The 22,138-nt window shown below is 43.3% G+C and overlaps 1 long non-coding RNA gene across 1 annotated transcript; it reads left to right on the top strand.

Moving 5' to 3' along the window:
* The first annotated feature begins 13,625 nt into the window (after window positions 1-13,625).
* Window positions 13,626-17,062, top strand: LOC121580320. Its single transcript, XR_006003019.2, has 4 exons — window positions 13,626-13,733; window positions 14,542-14,874; window positions 15,099-15,215; window positions 15,995-17,062. It is a non-coding gene; the product is annotated as an uncharacterized LOC121580320 (long non-coding RNA).
* The last annotated feature ends 5,076 nt before the right edge of the window (window positions 17,063-22,138 follow it).

Below are 22,138 nucleotides of genomic sequence, written 5' to 3'. Positions count from 1 at the left end.
ATGTATACAACCAGAAAAACGATAGTACTTTCAGCTGCATTTGTGATCTGAACATGTATTAATTTAGATGAAACAGCAATTATTATTATAAATAGCAATTAAAAAGCAATTGCTTGTGACACTCTGGCTCCATGGACTTTGATTATTGAGCCAGGGTTGTTCATTTTCTTTTGGGTGTATTTCTATGTTGGTTTCTAGGTGTTAATTTCTATGTTGTGGTGGTTATTATTCATGTGACTCCCAATCGGAGGTAACGAGTGACAGCTGTCGGCTCGTTATCTCTGATTGGGAGCCATATTTAAACTGTTGTGGTTTCACTGTGTGTTTGTGGGTTTTTGTTCCTGTACAGTCATTTGTCACTGTGGACGTCACTATCGTCATTCGTTTATTTGTTTTCGTGGTTGCTTTGATTAAATAAAGTCATCATGTTCACTCAACGCGCTGCGCAGGGACGGCTTGTTCAATAGGGCGATATGGGCGACGCACTGCCAAACGGGAAAAGGAAGGGATTTTTTTTCTAATCAATTATTAAAAAAAAAATATATAAAAAAAAATTATATTTTTTTTTTATAAATTTATAAAAAATTATATCACGGCAACAGCAGTTATCAGTGTTCACGTCTGATCTGCCAGCCACTAAATGTCAAATCAGGCTAAAGTCGTGCTTCAAATGGCCCCGCCCGTTTTTTGGGCGATTTCAGTCAGGTTGAAAATCGCCCAGAAGTCTCTCATAGCCTGTCATGTAAAATCTATTTTTTCACATTTCAAAGCTTTCAATACATTCTCTATGGGTGTCTGTGTGCATGCACTTACGCGCTTTCGTCATACGTGACGTAACGTTGAACGTAACTAAGACAATGGCGGCTATCAGCGTCTATGTTGCGACCTGCAGTGTGGCGTTATTTTATGTTTTTAATTTGTAGACTTAGTTTACAAACATTCTGCAAACATTCTGCTTTGGACTGATCTTCGGTTTTGGACTGATCTTGTTGATCGTGTACATACCCGCTACGAACGGACTAAATAATGAAAACGCTGCTGGCAGAGAGGTGGAGCCGGCCACCTTCACCCTGGTCAGAGCGGACCGCGATCCTGGTAAGAGAGCGACTGTACCCCGACATTGAACTGCTTTCTGTGTCATTGAACCTTACTATTGTTGATAAAACAAGTTTACTGGAGAACGGAGAAAAAGTAGAGACTTTTGGACAAGGTGGATAATTGTATAATATAAGGCAGTTTATTCAGAGGTAAAGATATCTGCAATCGCGTTCACGGACCCGTTCGTCAAACTCTTAGGGAGCTATAAATCAAGCCCCATTACTTACCATATCAGATAAGAGAAATTGCTGCAGCTACATATATTTTACATCCTGGCCCTACATAGTTCACTATTTGCATCACTTACCAAAATATTACATGTGGTCATATATGCTTGGAAAGTGGAGATGCCATAGAACGTCAAAAAAGTAAACATTGCTGGAGACACATTGCGTTTGCTAGCGAAGAGATGTGTTGTGGCAAATGAACTTGGGCTGGGAATTGCCAGGAACCTCACGATAAGATATATGCATCAGCATTGCGAGTCTCATGATTCTATACGTATTGCGATTCGATACTGTGATTTTATTGCGCACCATATGTCTGTTGCAGAGGGATCAGAAAGCCATGAGAACGAGTTTTGATCAGTCATGGAAATAAAAGTGCTGAAAACAAATTGGCTCCCAATGTGAAAAGATTGAGAACAAGCTATGAAGGAACAATAATGGTGTTTTGGTGCAGGTACAGCCAACTAGTGCTAAAATATTGCGATATTGTCAATACAGTATATCGTAAAGTATCACTATGTAACTCGATTTCTTTCACCCCAATCCCTCAAATTAACGGTAAATAACTGAATTGTTTGCCCCACATTTAGCTAAGATGATTAGCTAGCCAGCTAAAATGTTTTATTTAGTTAGCAGTCGCATCTACAATAGTTTACTGTCAATAACATGTCTCCAAAAATGACGTGGTGTCTCCAATTGTGTTGACATTTTACAATTGCAATGCGCATCCATGAGTATCCACTTTCTGTAGCTCAGCTGGTAGAGCATGGTGCTTGTAACGCCAAGGTAGTGGGTTCGATCCCCGGGACCACCCATACACAAAAATGTATGCACGCATGACTGTAAGTCGCTTTGGATAAAAGCGTCTGCTAAATGGCATATTATTATTATTATTATTATTATCTGAAGAGAGCCCCGAAACATTGTGTGCAGACATTTTATGCAATAAATGAAGTAGGTTCAATCTAGTAGTTCTGATCTTCTGATTGGTCCTGATGAGTTGGGCGAGGTCCCCTCCAGGCTACTGTCACTGTTGCATTGGCTCTGAGTCGGGTTCTCTGTCTTCAAATGTTCAGCCTAAGAGAGGGGATTTTTGTGTGTGTGTGTGTGTGTGTGTGTTTAACAGTGATGATGTGTGTGTGTGTGTGTGTGTGTGTTTTAACAGTGATGATGTGTGTGTGTGTGTGTTTGTGTGTGTGTGTGTCCTCAGAGCAAGAACTCGTGAGTTGGAAGAACTGAGAGGCCTATGGCGTGGGTGTTGTCCTTGGCCACCTGCTGACAAGGCTGACAAGATAGGACCCTTTTGTCCATTGTTATTGGATAGGAACATAACTTATAACCAGCTCCTGACCTAAATAGATCTTAGCACAACATTTTACTCAACATATCATATTCCATATTCACTATAACAAATATATTTACTACGACATTAGCAAGAACCGCCACATCCTCAGCCGGCTAATCCAGTGTGTGAAGTTTTGCGGAGTGTTTGAGTTAGCTTTGCGAGGCAAAGATGAAACTGAGGGCTCCACCAACCCTGGTAAGCCAACACTTTTGAGATCAGTCAATAAATGCTTCTGGTATTGACTTATATGCTGCCCCTGTCTTCATGTTGTTGCTGGACATATCTTTTTTTAAATGTGTGTAGGTCACCTAAATCATCAGAAAAATTGCCCCTCCTGAGAATTTTTTCAGGAGCCGCCACTGGCGCTGCGTATTGGTCCGCTTCCTCAGACGATCGTGACAGAAAAACCCACCATAGAAGGACCAAGCAGCGTGTCCAGGAGCAAGACAGCTGGACATGGGAGGAAGCGCCTGGTAAGGAGATCGAGAGGCTGGCGATGGCCCAGGTGGGCAAATCGTGGTCCTGGGAGGACATGCTCGGGGGCAAGGGACCTTGGGGGAAGATCAAGGCCCTGGCGAGAGAGGAGCAACGGGCGTCAGCAGGGCCATCATCGTTGGAAGGACGAGAGGCAACCCCAAAAAGTTTTTTGGGGGCACAGGGCTTAGCGGCTGGGCAGCAGGAGGCTGCCACAGGGAGACGTGGAGAGAAGGCTATCGGATTACGGGAGCCATTGGCGAGTAGAGGAAGGGAAGTTGTTGCGGCACGGCGTGAGAGACTGATGTGTGTTACCAGTCCGGTCCGGCCCGTTCCTGATCCCCAGTTAAAGCCAGTGGTGTGTGTTCCCAGTACGGACCGGCCTGTTCCTACTCCACGCATCAAGCCCACGGTGTGCGTCGCCAGCCCAGCCCGGCCTGTTCCTGCTCCACGCACAGAACCTACGGTGTGCGTCGCCAGCCCAGCCCGGCCTGTTCCTGCTCCACGCACCAAGGATACGGTGTGCGTCGACAGCCCTGCCCGGCCTGTTCCTGCTCCACGCACCAAGGATACGGTGTGCGTCGACAGCCCTGCCCGGCCTGTTCCTGCTCCACGCACCAAGCCCACGGTGTGCGTCGCCAGTCCAGCCCGGCCTGTTCCTGCTCCACGCACAGAACCTACGGTGTGCGTCGCCAGCCCAGCCCGGCCTGTTCCTGCTCCACGCACAGAACCTACGGTGTGCGTCGCCAGCCCAGCCCGGCCTGTTCCTGCTCCACGCACAGAACCTACGGTGTGCGTCGCCAGCCCAGCCCGGCCTGTTCCTGCTCCACGCACAGAGGATACGGTGTGCGTCGACAGCCCTGCCCGGCCTGTTCCTGCTCCACGCACCAAGGATACGGTGTGCGTCGACAGCCCTGCCCGGCCTGTTCCTGCTCCACGCACCAAGGATACGGTGTGCGTCGACAGCCCGGCCCGGCCTGTTCCGGCCACTCGCACCAGGGATACGGTGCGCGTCGCCAGCCCGACCCGGCCTGTTCCGGCCACTCGCACCAGGGATACGGTGCGCGTCGCCAGCCCGGTCCGGCCTGTTCCTGCCACCCGCACCAAGTCTACGGTGCGCGTCGCCAGCCCGGTCCGGCCTGTTCCTTCTCCCCGCACTAGCCCTGAGATGCGTGTCCTCAGCCCGGTACCTCCAGTTCCGGCACTACGCGCCAGGCCTAAGGTGCGCCTCAGACGGCCAGAGTCTGCCGTCTGCCCAACGGGCGCCTGAACTGCCTGTCTGCCCAACGGCGCCTGAACTGCCCGTCTGCCCAACGGGCGCCTGAACTGCCCGTCTGCCCAACGGCGCCTGAACTGCCCGTCTGCCCAACGGCGCCTGGACTGCCCGTCTGCCCAACGGGCGCCTGAACTGCCCCGTCTGCCCAACGGCGCCTGAACTGCCCGTCTGCCCAACGGCGCTTGAACTGCCCCGTCTGCCCAACGGGCGCCTGAACTGCCCGTCTGCCCAACGGCGCCTGGACTGCCCGTCTGCCCAACGGCGCCTGAACTGCCCGTCTGCCCAACGGCGCTTGAACTGCCCGTCTGCCCAACGGGCGCCTGAACTGCCCGTCTGCCCAACGGCGCCTGGACTGCCCGTCTGCCCAACGGCGCCTGAACTGCCCGTCTGCCCAACGGCGCTTGAACTGCCCGTCTGCCCAACGGCGCTAAAGCCGCCCGTCTGTACTGAACCTGCAAAGCCGCCCATCTGCCATGAGCCTTCAGAGCCGTCCGCCAGACCGGAGCCGCTAGAGCCTTCCGCCAGACAGGAGCCGCTAGAGCCTTCCGCCAGACAGGATCAGCCAGAGCCTTCCGCCAGACAGGATCAGCCAGAGCCTTCCGCCAGACAGGATCAGCCAGAGCCTTCCGCCAGACAGGATCAGCCAGAGCCTTCCGCCAGACAGGATCAGCCAGAGCCTTCCGCCAGACAGGATCAGCCAGAGCCTTCCGCCAGACAGGATCAGCCAGATCCGTCAGCCAGCCATGAGCAGCCAGATCCGTCAGCCAGCCATGAGCAGCCAGGTCCGTCAGCCAGCCATGAGCAGCCAGATCCGTCAGCCAGCCATGAGCAGCCAGATCCGTCAGCCAGCCATGAGCCGTCCAGCCAGGATCCGCCAGAGCCGTCCAGCAAGGATCCGCCAGAGCCGTCCAGCCAGGATCCGCCAGAGCCAGCCAGCCAGGATCCGCCATTCAGTCCGGTGCTGCCCCTTAGCCCGGTGCTGCCCCTTAGCCCGGTGCTGCCCCTTAGCCCGGTGCTGCCCCTTAGTCCGGTGCTGCCCCTGAGTCCGGTGATGCCTCTTAGTCCAGTGCTGCCCCTTAATCCTGTGGGGTTTAGTGGGGGGGTGGTCATTTGGAGGAGGCTACGTAAGCGGGTAGTGACTATGGTGGGGTGGGGACCACGACCAGTGCCAGAGCCGCCACCATGGACAGACACCCACCCAGACCCTCCCCTAGACTGTATGCTGGTGCGCCCGGAGTTCGCACCTTTAGGGGGGGGTACTGTGACACTCTGGCTCCATGGACTTTGATTATTGAGCCAGGGTTGTTCATTTTCTTTTGGGTGTATTTCTATGTTGGTTTCTAGGTGTTCATTTCTATGTTGTGGTGGTTATTATTCATGTGACTCCCAATCGGAGGTAACGAGTGACAGCTGTCGGCTCGTTATCTCTGATTGGGAGCCATATTTAAACTGTTGTGGTTTCACTGTGTGTTTGTGGGTTTTTGTTCCTGTACAGTCATTTGTCACTGTGGACTTCACTATCGTCATTCGTTTATTTGTTTTCGTGGTTGCTTTGATTAAATAAAGTCATCATGTTCACTCAACGCGCTGCGTATTGGTCCGCTTCCTCAGACGATCGTGACATTGCTTGTTTGTTTTCAACCTGTTTTCAATAAAGTAGACTATTCTAAATTTATATGGAAAGAATTCACACAGAGATAATAATCTAAAAAAATCCAAAAAAAAAAAATATTTGCGAGAGAGAGAGATAAAGAGAGAGAGATATAAAGAGATAAAGAGAGGTGTACTGGACCTCATTCTGGACCTAATTTCTCATGATCTACTACTTCTGAAACATTCTGGACCTAATTTCTCATCTTCTACTGTTTGTTTAAAGCACAACAAATTAAGTGACTATGTTCAGGGTTTTCTGACTTTTCTATCGGCCCTCTGAAAGAAATGTTATCACACATACTGTAGCACTTCACTTCATGAAGAGCCAATGCTGAGGTGTAGTCAGTCAAACATCACAACATCATAGACCACATCTCAAGTCGCCAGTTCTGAGGTCTCCTATTTCCTAGAATGATGGGCTAAAGTGATCTTCAGACGTGTAGGCAACCCAGGTTTAATATGTTATATATAATGTCTTTCAGTACACCCTGTCTTTATTGTAGCTTTCTAAATGTTCTAAAAGGACACATTACAGACACTCAATTAAATAAAAGTAGGACATAGCTACACAATACAAAGCAGCTTTAGTGACAGTTTGAGTAATATTCTGAGTCCATTATTTTTTTCATTCATAGTGGGGATCGCCTTTGTGAGTAAATGGTTGCAGGACATACTAAGACATACAGTGGGGAGAACAAGTATTTGATACACTGCCGATTTTGCAGGTTTTCCTACTTACAAAGCATGTAGAGGTCTGTAATTTTTATCATAGGTACACTTCAACTGTGAGAGACGGAATCTAAAACAAAAATCCAGAAAATCACGTTGTATGATTTTCAAGTAATTAATTTGCATTTTATTGCATGATATAAGTATTTGATCACCTACCAACCAGTAAGAATTCCGGCTCTCACAGACCTGTTAGTTTTTCTTTAAGAAGCCCTCCTGTTCTCCACTCAATACCTGTATTAACTGCACCTGTTTGAACTCGTTACCTGTATAAAAGACACCTGTCCACACACTCAATCAAACAGACTCCAACCTCTCCACAATGGCCAAGACCAGAGAGCTGTGTAAGGACATCAGGGATAGAATTGTAGACCTGCACAAGGCTGGGATGGGCTACAGGACAATAGGCAAGCAGCTTGGTGAGAAGGCAACAACTGTTGGCGCAATTATTAGAAAATGGAAGAAGTTCAAGATGACGGTCAATCACCCTCGGTCTGGGGCTCCATGCAAGATCTCACCTCGTGGGGCATCAATGATCATGAGGAAGGTGAGGGATCAGCCCAGAACTACAAGGCAGGACCTGGTCAATGACCTGAAGAGAGCTGGGACCACAGTCTCAAAGAAAACCATTAGCAACACACTACGCAGTCATGGATTAAAATCCTGCAGCGCACGCAAGGTCCCCCTGCTCAAGCCAGCGCATGTCCAGGCCCGTCTGAAGTTTGCCAATGACCATCTGGATGATCCATAGGAAGAATGGGAGAAGGTCATGTGGTCTGATGAGACAAAAATAGAGCTTTTTGGTCTAAACTCCACTCGCCGTGTTTGGAGGAAGAAGAAGGATGAGTACAACCCCAAGAACACCATCCCAACCGTGAAGCATGAAGGTGGAAACATCATTCTTTGGGGATGCTTTTCTGCAAAGGGGACAGGACGACTGCACCGTATTGAGGGGAGGATGGATGGGGCCATGTATCACGAGATCTTGGCCAACAACCTCCTTCCCTCAGTAAGAGCATTGAAGATGGGTCATGGCTGGGTCTTCCAGCATGACAACGACCCGAAACACACAGCCAGGGCAACTAAGGAGTGGCTCCGTAAGAAGCATCTCAATGTCCTGGAGTGGCCTAGCCAGTCTCCAGACCTGAACCCAATAGAAAATCAATGGAGGGAGCTGAAAGTCCGTATTGCCCAGCGACAGCCCCGAAACCTAAAGGATCTGGAGAAAGTCTGTATGGAGGAGTGGGCCAAAATCCCTGCTGCAGTGTGTGCAAACCTGGTCAAGACCTACAGGAAACGTATGATCTCTGTAATTGCAAACAAAGGTTTCTGTACCAAATATTAAAGTTCTGCTTTTCTGATGTATCAAATACTTATGTCATGCAATAAAATGCAAATTAATTACTTAAAAATCATACAATGTTATTTTCTGGATTTTTGTTTTAGATTCCGTCTCTCACGGTTGAAGTGTACCTATGATAAAAATTACAGACCTCTACATGCTTTGTAAGTAGGAAAACCTGCAAAATCGTCAGTGTATCAAATACTTGTTCTCCCCACTGTATCTATAGGCCTTTGTTGTGACAGACTTTATTAACATGCATGCTGTGTATAGACTTCTAATGATGGTAGTTGGACTGTCTTATGGTAAGCAAAATCAATTATGCAGTATCTCACAGATATATTAGAATTGTATTTCCATCTTATGACTATAATCAGTGATAAACAATCATTCATTCCAAAACAAGTTTTTTAATGATTTTGCTTGTAAAATGATCATATTGGTCACAAAGTCCATCAGTGAAATGATAAAAGAGGTTCAGTTGAGAACGTTATCATTTTGTCTCTGTCCTCAATGGCAGAAAGGTTCAAACTGTTTTCTAAAGCACATCTTATTTTGCATCCAATAACAAACCCAATTCAACAAGGTTTGAGCCCCCACAAAGTGCTATATAAACCCAGTCCATTATAAAGTTATGTTACTGTGTCTAGCCAACAGCTGCAACTTAAAATGAATCAGTTGCAGCCGGTCGAAGACACCAGAGAGTCACAAACCACTATTAGGGAAACATTGGACTTTGATCTGCTGGTCCTCTCTGTTTCACTTCTTATTTCGCTCACCTCTCCTCTTCTGAAATTTCTCTCTCTCTCTCTCTCTCTCTCTCTCTCTCTCTCTCTCTCTCTCTCTCTCTCTCTCTCTCTCTCTCTCTCTCTCTCTCTCTCTCTCTCTCTCTCTCTCTCTCTCTCTCTCTCTCTCTCTCTCTCTCTCTCACTTCTTTATTTGTTTTCCAAATTATCACAATCTAAAATCGAGTGAAAGAGCCTACTAATTGTGAAGAAGAAGGTAGTGTTAGTTCAAAATTACACTGGTAGAAAATAGAGGATTGCAAAAAAATTGACGATTTTGTTGAAGTACAATAGGTTCATTTGCTAAGTTGAGCACCGCTAACTTGATTAGCATGACTGCTGAAATTAACAGTAAACTTTCCAGGACATAGACATTCCTTGTATTGGCAGAAAGCTTAAATTCTTGTTAATCTAACTGCACTGCCCAATTTACAGTAGCTATTACAGTAAAACAAAAAAGCCATGGTATTGTTTGAGGAGATTGCACAACAACAAAAAACTTATCACAGCAACTGGTTTGATACATTCAACTCTGAAGGTAAATAATGTATAATGATTTGTCATCCTAAGGGTCCCAGAGATAACATGTAGCATAGTTTTCAAATCAAATCAAATCACATTTTATTGGTCACATGCGCCGAAATGCTTACTTACAGCCCTTAACCAACAGTAAAACAACAACAAAAAAAGTGTTGAGAAAAAAAGAGCAGAAGTAAAATAAAATAACAGTAGGGAGGCTATATATACAGGGGGGTACCGGTGCAGAGTCAATGTGCGGGGGCACCGGCTAGTTGAGATAGTTGAAGTAATATGTACATGTGGGTAGAGTTAAAGTGACTATGCATAAATAATTAACAGAGTAGCAGCAGCGTAAAAAGGATGGGGTGGGGGGGCAGTGCAAATAGTCCGGGTAGCCATGTTTAGCTGTTCAGGAGTCTTATGGCTTGGGGGTAGAAGCTGTTGAGAAGTCTTTTGGACCTAGACTTGGCACTCCGGTACCGCTTGCCGTGCGTTAGCAGGGAGAACAGTCTATTTTGTTTGATAAAATACATTTTTATATTCAAATGTAAGAACTGTGTTCTACAGTTTGAACCCCTGCTGTCTCTGGCTCCACACCCACCCCGCCCGGCCATCTAGATGTGTGAAAGTTAGTGTATAAGCTAATGATCCATCATGTATGATATTCCTGGGAGTGTGTAAACTTACATTTTGTATTACCATATCATTTTTGTATGTTCTCTATAGTTATGCACTTGAAAATGTATCAACTGACCAATTTGGGCAGACTAGATACAAAATGTCCAGTATTGCAATGCTTCACTGGACAATCTGAACCTTTGCACACACACTGCTCCCATCTAGTGGCCAAAATCTAAATTGATCTAAACTGCAATATTATATTGTGGCCTTTCTCTTGCATTTCAAAGATGATAAAATAGAAAACACATGTTTTTTTGTTTGTATTATATTTTACCAGATCTAATGTGTTATATTCGCCTACATTAATTTCACATTTCCACAAACTTCGAAGGGTTTCCTTTCAAAGTAGCCTTCTCTGACACCAGGTAGCCTTGAGGTCAGAGCGTTGGGCCAGTAACTGAAAGGTCGCTGGCCACACAATGATAGCAGTACAATGATAGAATAGGTGGCTACAGAGGATATAAAGTATGGAACAAGGCTAGCATATAGAGGCATCATCCTTTCTTTAACAATAGCATCCAGGGGAACATATCTGACCTGCCACAACATTTTCTGTGGCCCTCATCGTTAATTCATTTCACAAACTAAATGTAAAAACAAACTCAAACCTTGAACTTCTATGGAAAAATGCATTCTCTTCACTAGGCCACCATTAGGAGGCTCACATTGGACACATTACCTGTGAGGTATAACATTGATTCTCAACCTTTCTTGCACAAGGGATGGTCCTTCCTCCTTGGAGGAGGGCCTTAAGTTAAACTAGAAGTTGAGAACTGACCGAGTTGGTGTCAGAGAAACACTAACAGACACAGCTGTAGAAAGGGCATAGTGTTTACTAAATAACTTACAGTATATGATTTGACATGGACCTTCTACAGAGCTAGGTCTGTGGTGCAGAAATACAAAGTTCTCACAGATTAAATTTAGTCTGAACGTTTCTTCTGTATCACATTTCCTCTTACAGCCCTCATGTAAATCTAGTCTCAAGATCTCTTGTTCACTTGTGAGTGTGGTTTATCCTACTTCTGTGTTGCATCTTATTTACAGTTTTTCTCGATTGCTAAGACACATTTCTTGAAAGCTGCTCTCCTTTTCTCTTAACTGTGAACACAAAACCCAATTTTCAAGCTACATTCACAAAACCTCAGACTCTTCTTGCAAAACCAAACTTTCACCTCAAAACAGTTCAATCTGTGCTCAAAACTGAACTATGTTGTCAAATCGTGCCCCGAGTCAATCAAAATAAAAAACACTACTGAACAGTCACTAAACACTACGTAGAAAAATAGAAAACACAATGCTCAGGACATGAAGCTGGAGAAATAAATGTTTGTTTGTTCACTGTAGGCTAAATGCATGTTGCAAAACAAAAAAAACCTGTGCATTTAGCACTTGTACAAAAAACACAAAACAGAAATCTTGTGCATTTACATGTAGCACTTGTAAAAACAAACAGAAATCTTATGCGTTTGCCACTTGTGTACAGTAAGCCCATGTAAAAATAAAGTACAGAAATATACAAATAAGTGCATTACTCAGCCACAGCATCATGTCTCCGTACTGGGTCAGGCCACAGGACTTCATCCACATCACAGGCCACATTTTGTCTGGCCAGGCAACGGGGGAAAAAAACCTGGCATGCCGTATCCAGGCTTGGCATGCCTCCACACCTATGTCACCACAGGCAAGTCCCATGGCTTGCAGGAGATTTACCCTGGTGTAAGGTTGGCGTTCATATACCTTCCACCGCCATGAGGAGAAGAATTCCTCAATGGGGTTTAGGAAAGGGGAGTACGGTGGAAGGCAAAGATTGATAAAACCTTGGTTCATATTGTACCACTCTCTAACCTGGAGGGCTCTGTGAAAACTCACATTGTCCCAAACAACAACATAGATGGGATGCTCATCCTGCTGCCCTAACAAAGCATCTCGCATGTGATTGAGGAAAATGAGGAGCTGGTGAGTGTTGTAGGGCCCCAGGTTGGCATGATGGTGGACAACCCCATGATTGCTGATGGCAGCACATAATGTGACATTGCCACCACGCTGCCCAGGAACACCAACAATGGCCCGATGGCCAATCACATTACGGCCTCTCCTTCTCCTTTTGGTGAGATTAAACCCAGCTTCATCCATGTAGATGTATTGATGGGGTCTTTCCATTGCATCCAGTTGAAAAACCCTCTGTAGAAATAGATATAGTTTTGTAAGTGATACGGAAAAAGTGATTTAGGCCACTACAGTAAATCACTACTTAGAGTAATCAACATTGAATGTGGGAATCTTTGCTCTTTGACTCTGTCTGAGTTGCGATCAAAGGGCACTCTGTATAGCTGTTTCATGCGCAGTCTGTTGCGCTTGAGGACACGATCAACAGTAGAGAGGCTGACACTGTTGATACCCTCAAAATGTAAATGGTCCTCAATGATCTTCTGCTGAATTTCGCTCAGTTTAATGGCATTTTTCTTACGGACCATATCAACAATTAGGGTCTCTTGGTGTGGGGAGAACATACCTGTCCTCCCACCCCCATGTGGCAGTCTTTCAATTCTACAAAAAAGAGAACATGGAGTTACAAAAAATATACATGGAATACTAGGCCTACAAACAGTTAGACCAACCCTCCATTACAATACTACAGTACATTGGTACAGTGATGTACTGAAACATATATTCACTTACAGTATACTGTGGTACAGTATATAGTATGTCATACAGTAATTGCTGTCAACATTTACATACTGTACTATAATGTCAAAAAAAAGGTAATTACCTGTTCTCTTCTCTAAATCTTCGGATTATGGTGGACACAGTGAATCTACTGATGTTTGGTTGTACCCTTTGTCCAGCCTCCCTCATGCTCATACCATGGACAAGAACATGGTCAATCACAGTAGCTCTGATTTCATCAGATATTACTGTTCTTTGTCTTCGCTGACCACCTCGACCACCTCTCACACGAACTCTTCCTCTCAGATTTCTATCAATTGTAGGGCCTCACAAACCAGTGCTCTCTAAACTGGCTTACTGTATATGTTCCCTCACATCATTAGCCACAAGTGTGATCAATTTTGAGTTGTTGTGTTCAAGTGGTGATACCTGTGCTCTAATTGTGTTTGACTTTTGTCACATGTGCTCACCATTATGCAGCACGGGTGCATCACAATGAAAATGTGTTGGCAAGTTGTGTCTAAACAGGTGAAAAGTGCTTATGGTTTTGCCAAAAGAGTGATTGATTCAATCAGTGGGTTCAGGCAACTGAGCATTTGGTTCAGACAATAGGGTTTAGTGTTTTAGCAATTGAGAAAAACTGTAATGCCTTGTCTTAAACAACATTCTCATGCATTGGTCTGTGAAATGAAGAAGTGAGATCAAGACTGTGTTCAAACACTTCCTTTTCCATTCCTGGAGTGACACAATTTATCGCGTGTTTTTCTCAAACATCCTGGTCACACAATGTGGCAGGTTCATTTAGTTAGCAATCTGAGTTTGGTATTTGTATAGGGAATCTACAGTTGCCAACACATATCAGTGGTTGGCCTTTGTGAAGACAACATGCTTGTGGTGTTTGGACTCCTGGTGATGTTAACCGGACTCTCTAATGGTAAGAGGCTACAGTTGTTTGTCTATGGAGGTCATGCATGTTCTAACAATAAGGCAGTGTTATAAAGGGTGTTTAACTGAATAATTACAGCAGAATACAATGCTGTGTTATTATGAGAAGAAAAGAAACAGAAACCAATCAATGTAATAGGCCTATCATAGAGCATCTCAAGTTTGATGGTTTATATACTTCCCTAGCAAGCTTAAATGATTTACTTGTCAAATTAGATATTTTTCTATCCCTTATTTTACAAGGTAAATTGACTGAGTATACATTCTCATTTACAGCAGCTACCTGGGGAATAGTTACAGGGGAGAGGAGATGACTGGGCCAATTGGAAGCTGGGGATGATTAGGCAGCCATGATGGTATGAGGGCCAGATTAGGAATTTAGGCATGACACCAGGGTTAGCACCCCTACTCTTACCATAAGTGCCATGGGAACTTTAGTGACCACATAGAGTTAAGACACTGGTTTAATGTCCCATCCAAAAGACGGCATCCTACACATGGCAATGTCTCCAATCACTGCCCTGGTGCATTGGGATATATATTATTTGTTTTAGACCAGAGGAAAGGGTGCATACTACTTGCCCTCCAACACCACTTCCAGCAGCATCTGGTCTCCCATCCAGGGATCAACCAGTACCAACCCTGCTTAGCTTCAGAGGCAAGCCAGCAGTGGGATGCAGGGTGTTATGCTGCTGGAGCAATCATAATGTTACAAAAGGAAATTCTATTAGAGTTTCAGAGGAATAATAACTGTAATCACTATCAACAAAAGTGTCCCTTTTCCCTCCTTTCCTCAGGCATGAAGGAGAAATCCTGTGATGCTAGACAGAACATGTCATGTCACGGAACTCTGGGAGAAACTGTATATCTTCAGCTGATGAATAACGCCACGGGGTCTGAACTCATATTCAAGAAAGTCCCCACTAGTGTTAGTATAGAGATATTCAAAATGAAAAACAACACAGTGATAATCCATGACTCCATTAAAGCTAGATAAGAGTTCTTTATCAACAACGGGACATTTAGGATAGCGAACACAGAAAGGAGTGATTCTGGTGAATATCTCTTCAAAATCTATAATTCAAGTGGAACAACTTTGAGCACCAGAAGAGTACAACTGATAATTGGAGGTGAGGAGCTAAAAAGCTCATATCTATTTGCCAAATAAAAATCTTCCAACGAAGCTAAAGGCTTCTTGAATGTTGACATGAATGATTTTGAGGGACTGTTTGTCAAACATTGACTAGTGATAAATATATGATCAAATGTTTTTTGGGTGTAAAATGCTCCTTTGATAGCTTACATACATGAACCCTCTTGCTTCTCCCCCATTTCTGTCCACCTTATCATGTAGGAGGATCCGGATCCGATTGGCCTTTCATTGCGTCACTAGTAGCTGTGGTCCTGGTCCTTACAGTGGTGGTGGGAGCTTACTGTATTCACATGAGGGGGACACCTCCACAGGCTCCAGGTCAGTAGTGTGACAGTCTAACAATTCTAACAAACCTCAAAGATTACTATCTACTGTGTACTGATGGTTACCACATTCAGTCAGCTCATGTGACTGTTGTTTCAGTGTTGTAGCTCACTTTAGGACTGTTTTTATGTGGCTTTTATACTTTGCATAGTGTAGGTTCATTTCTATAGGGCTATTTTCAGACTTACAGACAGGCTAAGTGCACGTGAAGGAGGTCAATCTATTAGTGCTAAAAGCCCCAATGCATCTTTTTTATATCAAAATCAAATCATTTATGGGTAACATTTAAGTACCTTACTGTAATAGATTGGCATTAAAATAGGCAAAAATAGCTTTTAGCAAATCATTATTTTTCAAGCAAGAATTTTGCTAGGACAGTCTGGGAGTGGTTGAGTGGGGAATGGCAAACTGAAAACTAACTGTTATTGGCAGAGAGGTTTGGAACTCTCTTTGTTATTGGTCTATTAACCAATTTATCACATGGTGATGTCACCATGCAAAGCTGAAACTCCCACCTATGCAAACCTGCTGAATAGAAGGTCCTGTGTAGATTGTATTTTCAACCAGGAAATTACACTGATCAAATGTTTTCACACTTTTACAGTGTGATTTTCATCAACTGTTGTACAATATGATATAAAACACAGGAAAAACATAATTTTAACTGCACTGGGCCTTTAAGTAGGCTTTTGACCCTCGAAGTATAATTGTCAACAAATGATCTGTGCATTAGTAACCCCCCCCCCCCAAACACTCATGTCACATCTCCCCAGTCCCCACAGATGCTGATGAGAGTCCAGAATTGGAATATGCTGACGTCACTATTCTAAAGAAGATGGATAAACCCCCGGAGGTTCCAGAGGAGGTGAAGTATGGACATGTTGTAGTGTTGGAGGGTTCCAGACAAACCAAAGAGAGAGACAGACCTGAGAGGCTGGAGGATACTGTGTATGCTGGAATACAGCTTGGCCAATGAGAGAGTTTCTTCAGTGTAGGCCGGGGTGTGAAGGGTTGGTCTAGTATTACAGCTTTGTTGCTTCATGTGTTACTGTAACTAATTGTATCTAACTTTCCCATATTTCTGTAGATATTTTCATGAAATGTACATGAACAACCCAACAACTAAACTGTATACACTGGCTGTAGTGAGTACGTCTGTTATTGATTGAACATGTTTTTTACCCTTTAAAGTCTTAACATACAGCCATACTAATCATTTCCATCTACAACATGTTATTACACAGTAGTAACAGTAGTAACAGTAGTAACAGTGTTAACAGTATTAACAGTGTTAACAGTGGTAACAGTGTTAACAGTGTTAACAGTAGTAACAGGGGTAGCAATGGTACCCGCAGTAACAGTAGTAACATTGGAAACAGTGGTAACAGTAGTAACGGTGGTAACAGTGGTAACTGTAGTAACAGTGGTAACAGTAGTACCAGTTGTCATTCACTGCAGAAGTTTGTGATGGAGAAGATGTCCCTGTAGTGTACAATTCTGTGAAACACAATTCTCACTATTATCCTCAATGGTAGAATGGGTCAAACTGTTTTCTGAAGCACGTCTTGTTTTGCATCCAATAACAAACCCAAGTCAACAAGGTTTGAGCCCCCAGAAAGTGCTATGTAAACCCAGTCTATTATAAAGTCATGTTATTGTGTCCAGCCAACAACTGCAACCCAAAATGAATCAGTTGCAGCCGGTCGAAGAAACCAGAGAGTCACAAACCACTATTAGGGAAACATTGTACTTTGATCTGCTGGTCCTCTCTGTTTCACTTCTGATGTCTCTCACCTCTCTCTCTCTCTCTCTCTCTCTCTCTCTCTCTCTCTCTCTCTCTCTCTCTCTCTCTCTCTCTCTCTCTCTCTCTCTCTCTCTCTCTCTCTCTCTCACTTGTTCATTTCTCATGGTGTAGTGCTAATGTTTTAGCTGCCAGAGCAATGAAAATGTAAATGACGTCATCATTTCTTAATGTTTTTACAGACAGATGTAGCCTATTGAATATAATTATAGAATATGCATAAAATGCATCCTCCAATAGAAATGTCTGCCTATGCCCACACTTATTGTCAAAAATAAAATAAAAAATGTATACCCTCAAACACCAAGTTATGTATACGTAATTTCAAAATAGGCCATGTCATCATCACTGTCAATCGTAAATGCTAATTCTTTGTTTTACCAGCGAAATGTCCAAACTGCGTCTGCATGCAAATGTTTTGATACCAGTCAGTTTCATGGGAATACTGTTTCATGAGCTAATTAGAGCAGTTGGTGTTAAGAAACTATACAAACTATACTGAACACTGGGGAGCCAGGCCCAGCCAATTAGAATGAGTTTTTCAACATAAAAGGGCTTTATTACAGACATAAATACTCCTAAATTTCATCAGCTGTCCGGGTGGCTGGTGAATAAGCCAGAAGCTGCACATTTTAGAGTGGATTTTTATTGTCCCCAACACAAGGTGCACCTGTTCAATGATCATACTGTTTAATCAGCTTCTTGATATGCCACACCTGTCAGGTGGATGGATTATTTTGACAAAGGAAAAATGCTCACTAACATGGATGTAAACAAATTTCTGCACAACATTTGAGAGAAAATCAGCTTTTTGTGCGCATGGACTATTTCTGGGATCTTTTATTTCATCTCATGAAACATGGGACCAACACTTTACATGTTGCGCTTATATTTTTGTTCAGTGTATATAGCCTTCCTGTATTTTGTTTCAATCAAAGCACATTATGCCTAGTGGCACATGCTGTTGAGTTTTGGCCTCACGAGAGGACATATCGCTAAGTGACATATCACAATTTACTGAGGGGGAGGGGTGGTCCAAAATAGGGGAGGGTTGTCACTTGTCAAACTTGTATTCATTTTTTTTGCACTGGGGAGGGTAGTGCGTTTTTTTATTGGGCACAGGGGAGGGTAGTGTGTTTTTTTATTGGGCACAGGGGGGGGTAGTGCGTTTTTTCCCTGGTTAACATTCACTATTTGCATGTTTTGCTATATCATTTTCTCCATCCTAGCCACATTTCCTAATCTGTTTGCATGGACCTCTCCTATATGAAGGTGTTTTGGTACTTCCCTTATGAACTACGCTTTTCCATGTGTTAATTATGGCTTTACCACAGGTCAATATAGTCTACCAGTCTAACGGTCTATCCTGCCCTCGATCCATCATTCATATTGACAATAGTGTTAGGTGGATTGTTTGTCCAGATCTGCAATAGGCTAACTAGCAATCAAACCCCACATAAAAGCATTCAAAGCTGCATCAAGCTTCAATATGAATCGTCAAGAACAAATAGGAATAGCTGATAGGCAGCAGACAGCCCAGGTGCATCATTGACATGAAAGAACAGTGAAGACATGAAACACACAGCTCAGGGTCAAAAGCCTAATTAAAGGCCCAGTGCAGTCAAAATATGCTTCAAAGTCTCCTGTAGGCATGCGCACATTCATCCAAAATATAATTCCAGCATCCTTAAAATGGCTTGACATGAACCAGGTTTCCCTCCATCCTTTTTATGCATTAAAGTAGCCTACATGTCTGATAAGAAATGTCATGACATCATGGGAAAGCATGCAGTTTAGTTAAGTTATGATGAACTTCACAGGGTGGCGAAAGTGCACAGTGATGAGGTTGATGCTCCTTTCAATAAATATGGAGGGTCTTATTCTTGTTACATGATGTTCGATGCTTGGCTGCCATTTGAAAAATGCAAATGATCTGGCATTTTTGTCCATAATAGCCTCATCATGTAGTAGGCTATACATCCACTGTATCTGCAAGCTGTTGGCTAGAGCGCACGTGCCATAACCAACTTGTATGTTTTTATTTGATACATGGGAATTTAACCTCAAAAGTAATGTTTATGTTTACTATGTATTTAAGCACATACTTTTATCTGCAACAAGTCAATTTGATGGAAACTACTCTGATGTGAAATGTGCCAGTGTTTCCTTTAGCTGGTAATTGCAGCTTTTGAAAAGCCAATAAATAAAATTGTAGTGGGCCAAATTGTCCTGGAGAGGCTGTCCATCATAGCCTACACTCCCAGGAGAGGCTGTCTATCACAGCCTACACCCCCAGGAGAGGCTGTCTATCATAGCCTACACCCCCAGGAGAGGCTGTCTATCATAGCCTACACCCCCAGGAGAAGCTGTCTATCATAGCCTTCAACCCCAGGAGAAGCTGTCTATCATAGCCGACACCCCCAGGAGAAGCTATCTATCATAGCCTACACCCCCAGGAGAGGCTGTCTATCATATTCTACACCTCCAGGAGAGGCTGTATATCACAGCCTACATCTCCAGGAGAGGCTGTCTATCATATTCTACACCTCCAGGAGAGGCTGTATATCGTAGCCTACACCCTGATATTCGCGCTTCATCACCATTCTCTCACACCTTAAACCCATGTGAGCTGAGGAGAGAGGACCTGAGAGAGGAGACTTGGCCTAGGCTACTGAGCTAAAATGGAGGCCTTTTTCATTGAAGTAAAACAAAAGTTAGAGGAAAAAGAGCATGCCTTTAGTGAAAAGCCTACAAGGGGAATTTAATAAAAAAATTAATATTGTAGTGGACTAAGATGAGAAGAAAGTTGGCATGGCAACGCAGGCTACTGTGTAACTCCCTATCCAGGTAGGATGCAATTTTGGAACTTACAGTTTTTTATAATAATATGTTTTATCATTATTATGGTAGAGCACGGCGCTTGTAACGCCAAGGTAGTGGGTTCGATCCCCGGGACCACCCATACACAAAAATGTATCCACGCATGACTGTAAGTCGCTTTGGATAAAAGCGTCTGCTAAATGGCATATTATTATTATTATTATTGTAAGCCTATTTATTAATCAAAACCAGTTTTTTTCACATGCAAAACCTGTTTTGTTTAATTCTGTAGAGACATTTTCATGGACTAAATTACATTTGATCTGTCTTTTTAATTGTGTGCTCCATAATTATTTTAAGATAGGTTATAAGTAGTGGTGGGCATGGTAGGCACTTGCCTTTGTTGGTAATTTTTGAAAAATAGCCTGTTCAAATTTTTTTTTTTTCAACTGTAATGCTGTGTTTGCTACAATATAATTGCCTGCTCATATATTCCCTATAAACAATGGCTTGAGTTACTTTTGATATTACCCTAATAAAGTTTAGAAACTTTTGTGAAAGTTTGGTGTGATATGGCTATTATTAAGCTTTAGCTACTGCAGGCCTATGATAGGAAGACAGTGTACATCGGTGCTGCAACTGACTCCGACAGTTGAACTTGAGGTGAGGAAGACTGTTTCAGGCCTACCAGAGTTACTTGTATAACCTAACAATATAATGCTTTCTTTTATACAAAATATTATAGAATGCCGCCAGCATATCTCTATCTCTCTGGGGTTAGGCCTAAGCTTCTCTTCCTTTAAATATGCTATATATTTTTTAAATATTCATATCATACAGTGGACATCTGAGCTTAAAGGCCTATGCATGCAATGCCCTGATACATTTTGTGCTCATATCTCCAATAGCTGAAACTTGAGGTGGAAAATTATTGTTTTAGGAAAGTAGCCTAAAAATCTAAACAAAAATAGGCTATAAAGTTTTGCATATGCTACACATCGAAACACAAGGAATAGTGTTTTTGCAATTTGTTATAGGCTGTTTTTAAGGACATGTAAATGTGGCTCATTTGGCCAATATCCCTCGTTTATTTATGGCACTGGCTGCGCCAAGTCGGATCTGAATGCATATGAATGTCCGGTAAATTTCTTAAATGTCCAGTCAATTAAAATCTTCCTGGTCACATTGTCCAGATGTGACCTAAAGGAAACCCTAAAGGAAACCCTAAAGGAAACCCTGAAATACTCATATTGTTTGTATGCAGATTTTGAAATATTTGCATGAAAATCTGTCGCCAGTTGGATGGAAACCTAGCTGTACACACCCTAAGAACTGCGGCAAGTGTACTAGTCCAGTGTCACTTTCATTATTATGCCTCACTAACAGGGATGTAAACACATTTGTGCAAGAAATTTGAGATAAATAAGCTTTATGTGCGTATGGAAAATGTATGAGATATTTTATTTCAGCTCATAAAATATGGGACCAACACTTTACATGTTGAGTTTTAATTTTTGTTCAGTATACACTGAATGACATTGGCCTATGTCCCGTCTTGCACTGCGCAGAATATCAGATCTCAACAATAATTGGAGAAGTGTTTAACATAACCAGTATGATATATACTGTATTTTTTCATAAGCACAACGTGACTGCAAGAGACAGGTCTGAAAGTCTAACTGAAATATGGGACAAATTCTAAATTAGTGAATTTGTTGATAAAATGCAGGACATGACTGTTTGGTTGCGGGACACGGGACAAAGGGCCAAAATGCGGGACTGTCCCGCACAATCCGGGAAATGTAGTCACCCTAGTTATGGAATAGGCACAAACTTTATAACAGCGGAAAGAGGGGATTGAGCTGCAGTCTCTACAAGAAACGGTAAGTCTCTAGCATAAACATGGGGGGCTATTCAAGATTCAAAACGTTGTCACGTTTGATGCTGTGGAGTGTCAATGGACTTTAGGGGGATTCATTAAAGTACCATAGGTTAATTTGATAAATTGAGACCCTGTGTTGTGAAGAAAATGGAGGCTGTGTTTGGACTGTTGGTGATCTTAGAAGGAGTGTCTCGTGGTATGAAGCGTCGTTAACCCTCATACTACGGACCTGGATTGTTTTGACCCCAGAGGCATATTTTGGATCATAGCCCAAAGGTGGCTTATACAATTCTTCACATTTTTCATGACCTTTTTCATGTCAATGAACTTGAACTTAATAAACTAAATAATTGTTTCATGTTTCTGTATCAACATGGACGTTTAAAAAATTCAAGTATTTTGGCGTCATTTTGA

The sequence above is a fragment of the Coregonus clupeaformis genome, chromosome 2 (assembly GCF_020615455.1).
Source record: "Coregonus clupeaformis isolate EN_2021a chromosome 2, ASM2061545v1, whole genome shotgun sequence".
NCBI lineage: Eukaryota > Metazoa > Chordata > Actinopteri > Salmoniformes > Salmonidae > Coregonus > Coregonus clupeaformis.
This window is presented reverse-complemented; position numbering and strand designations above follow the sequence as displayed.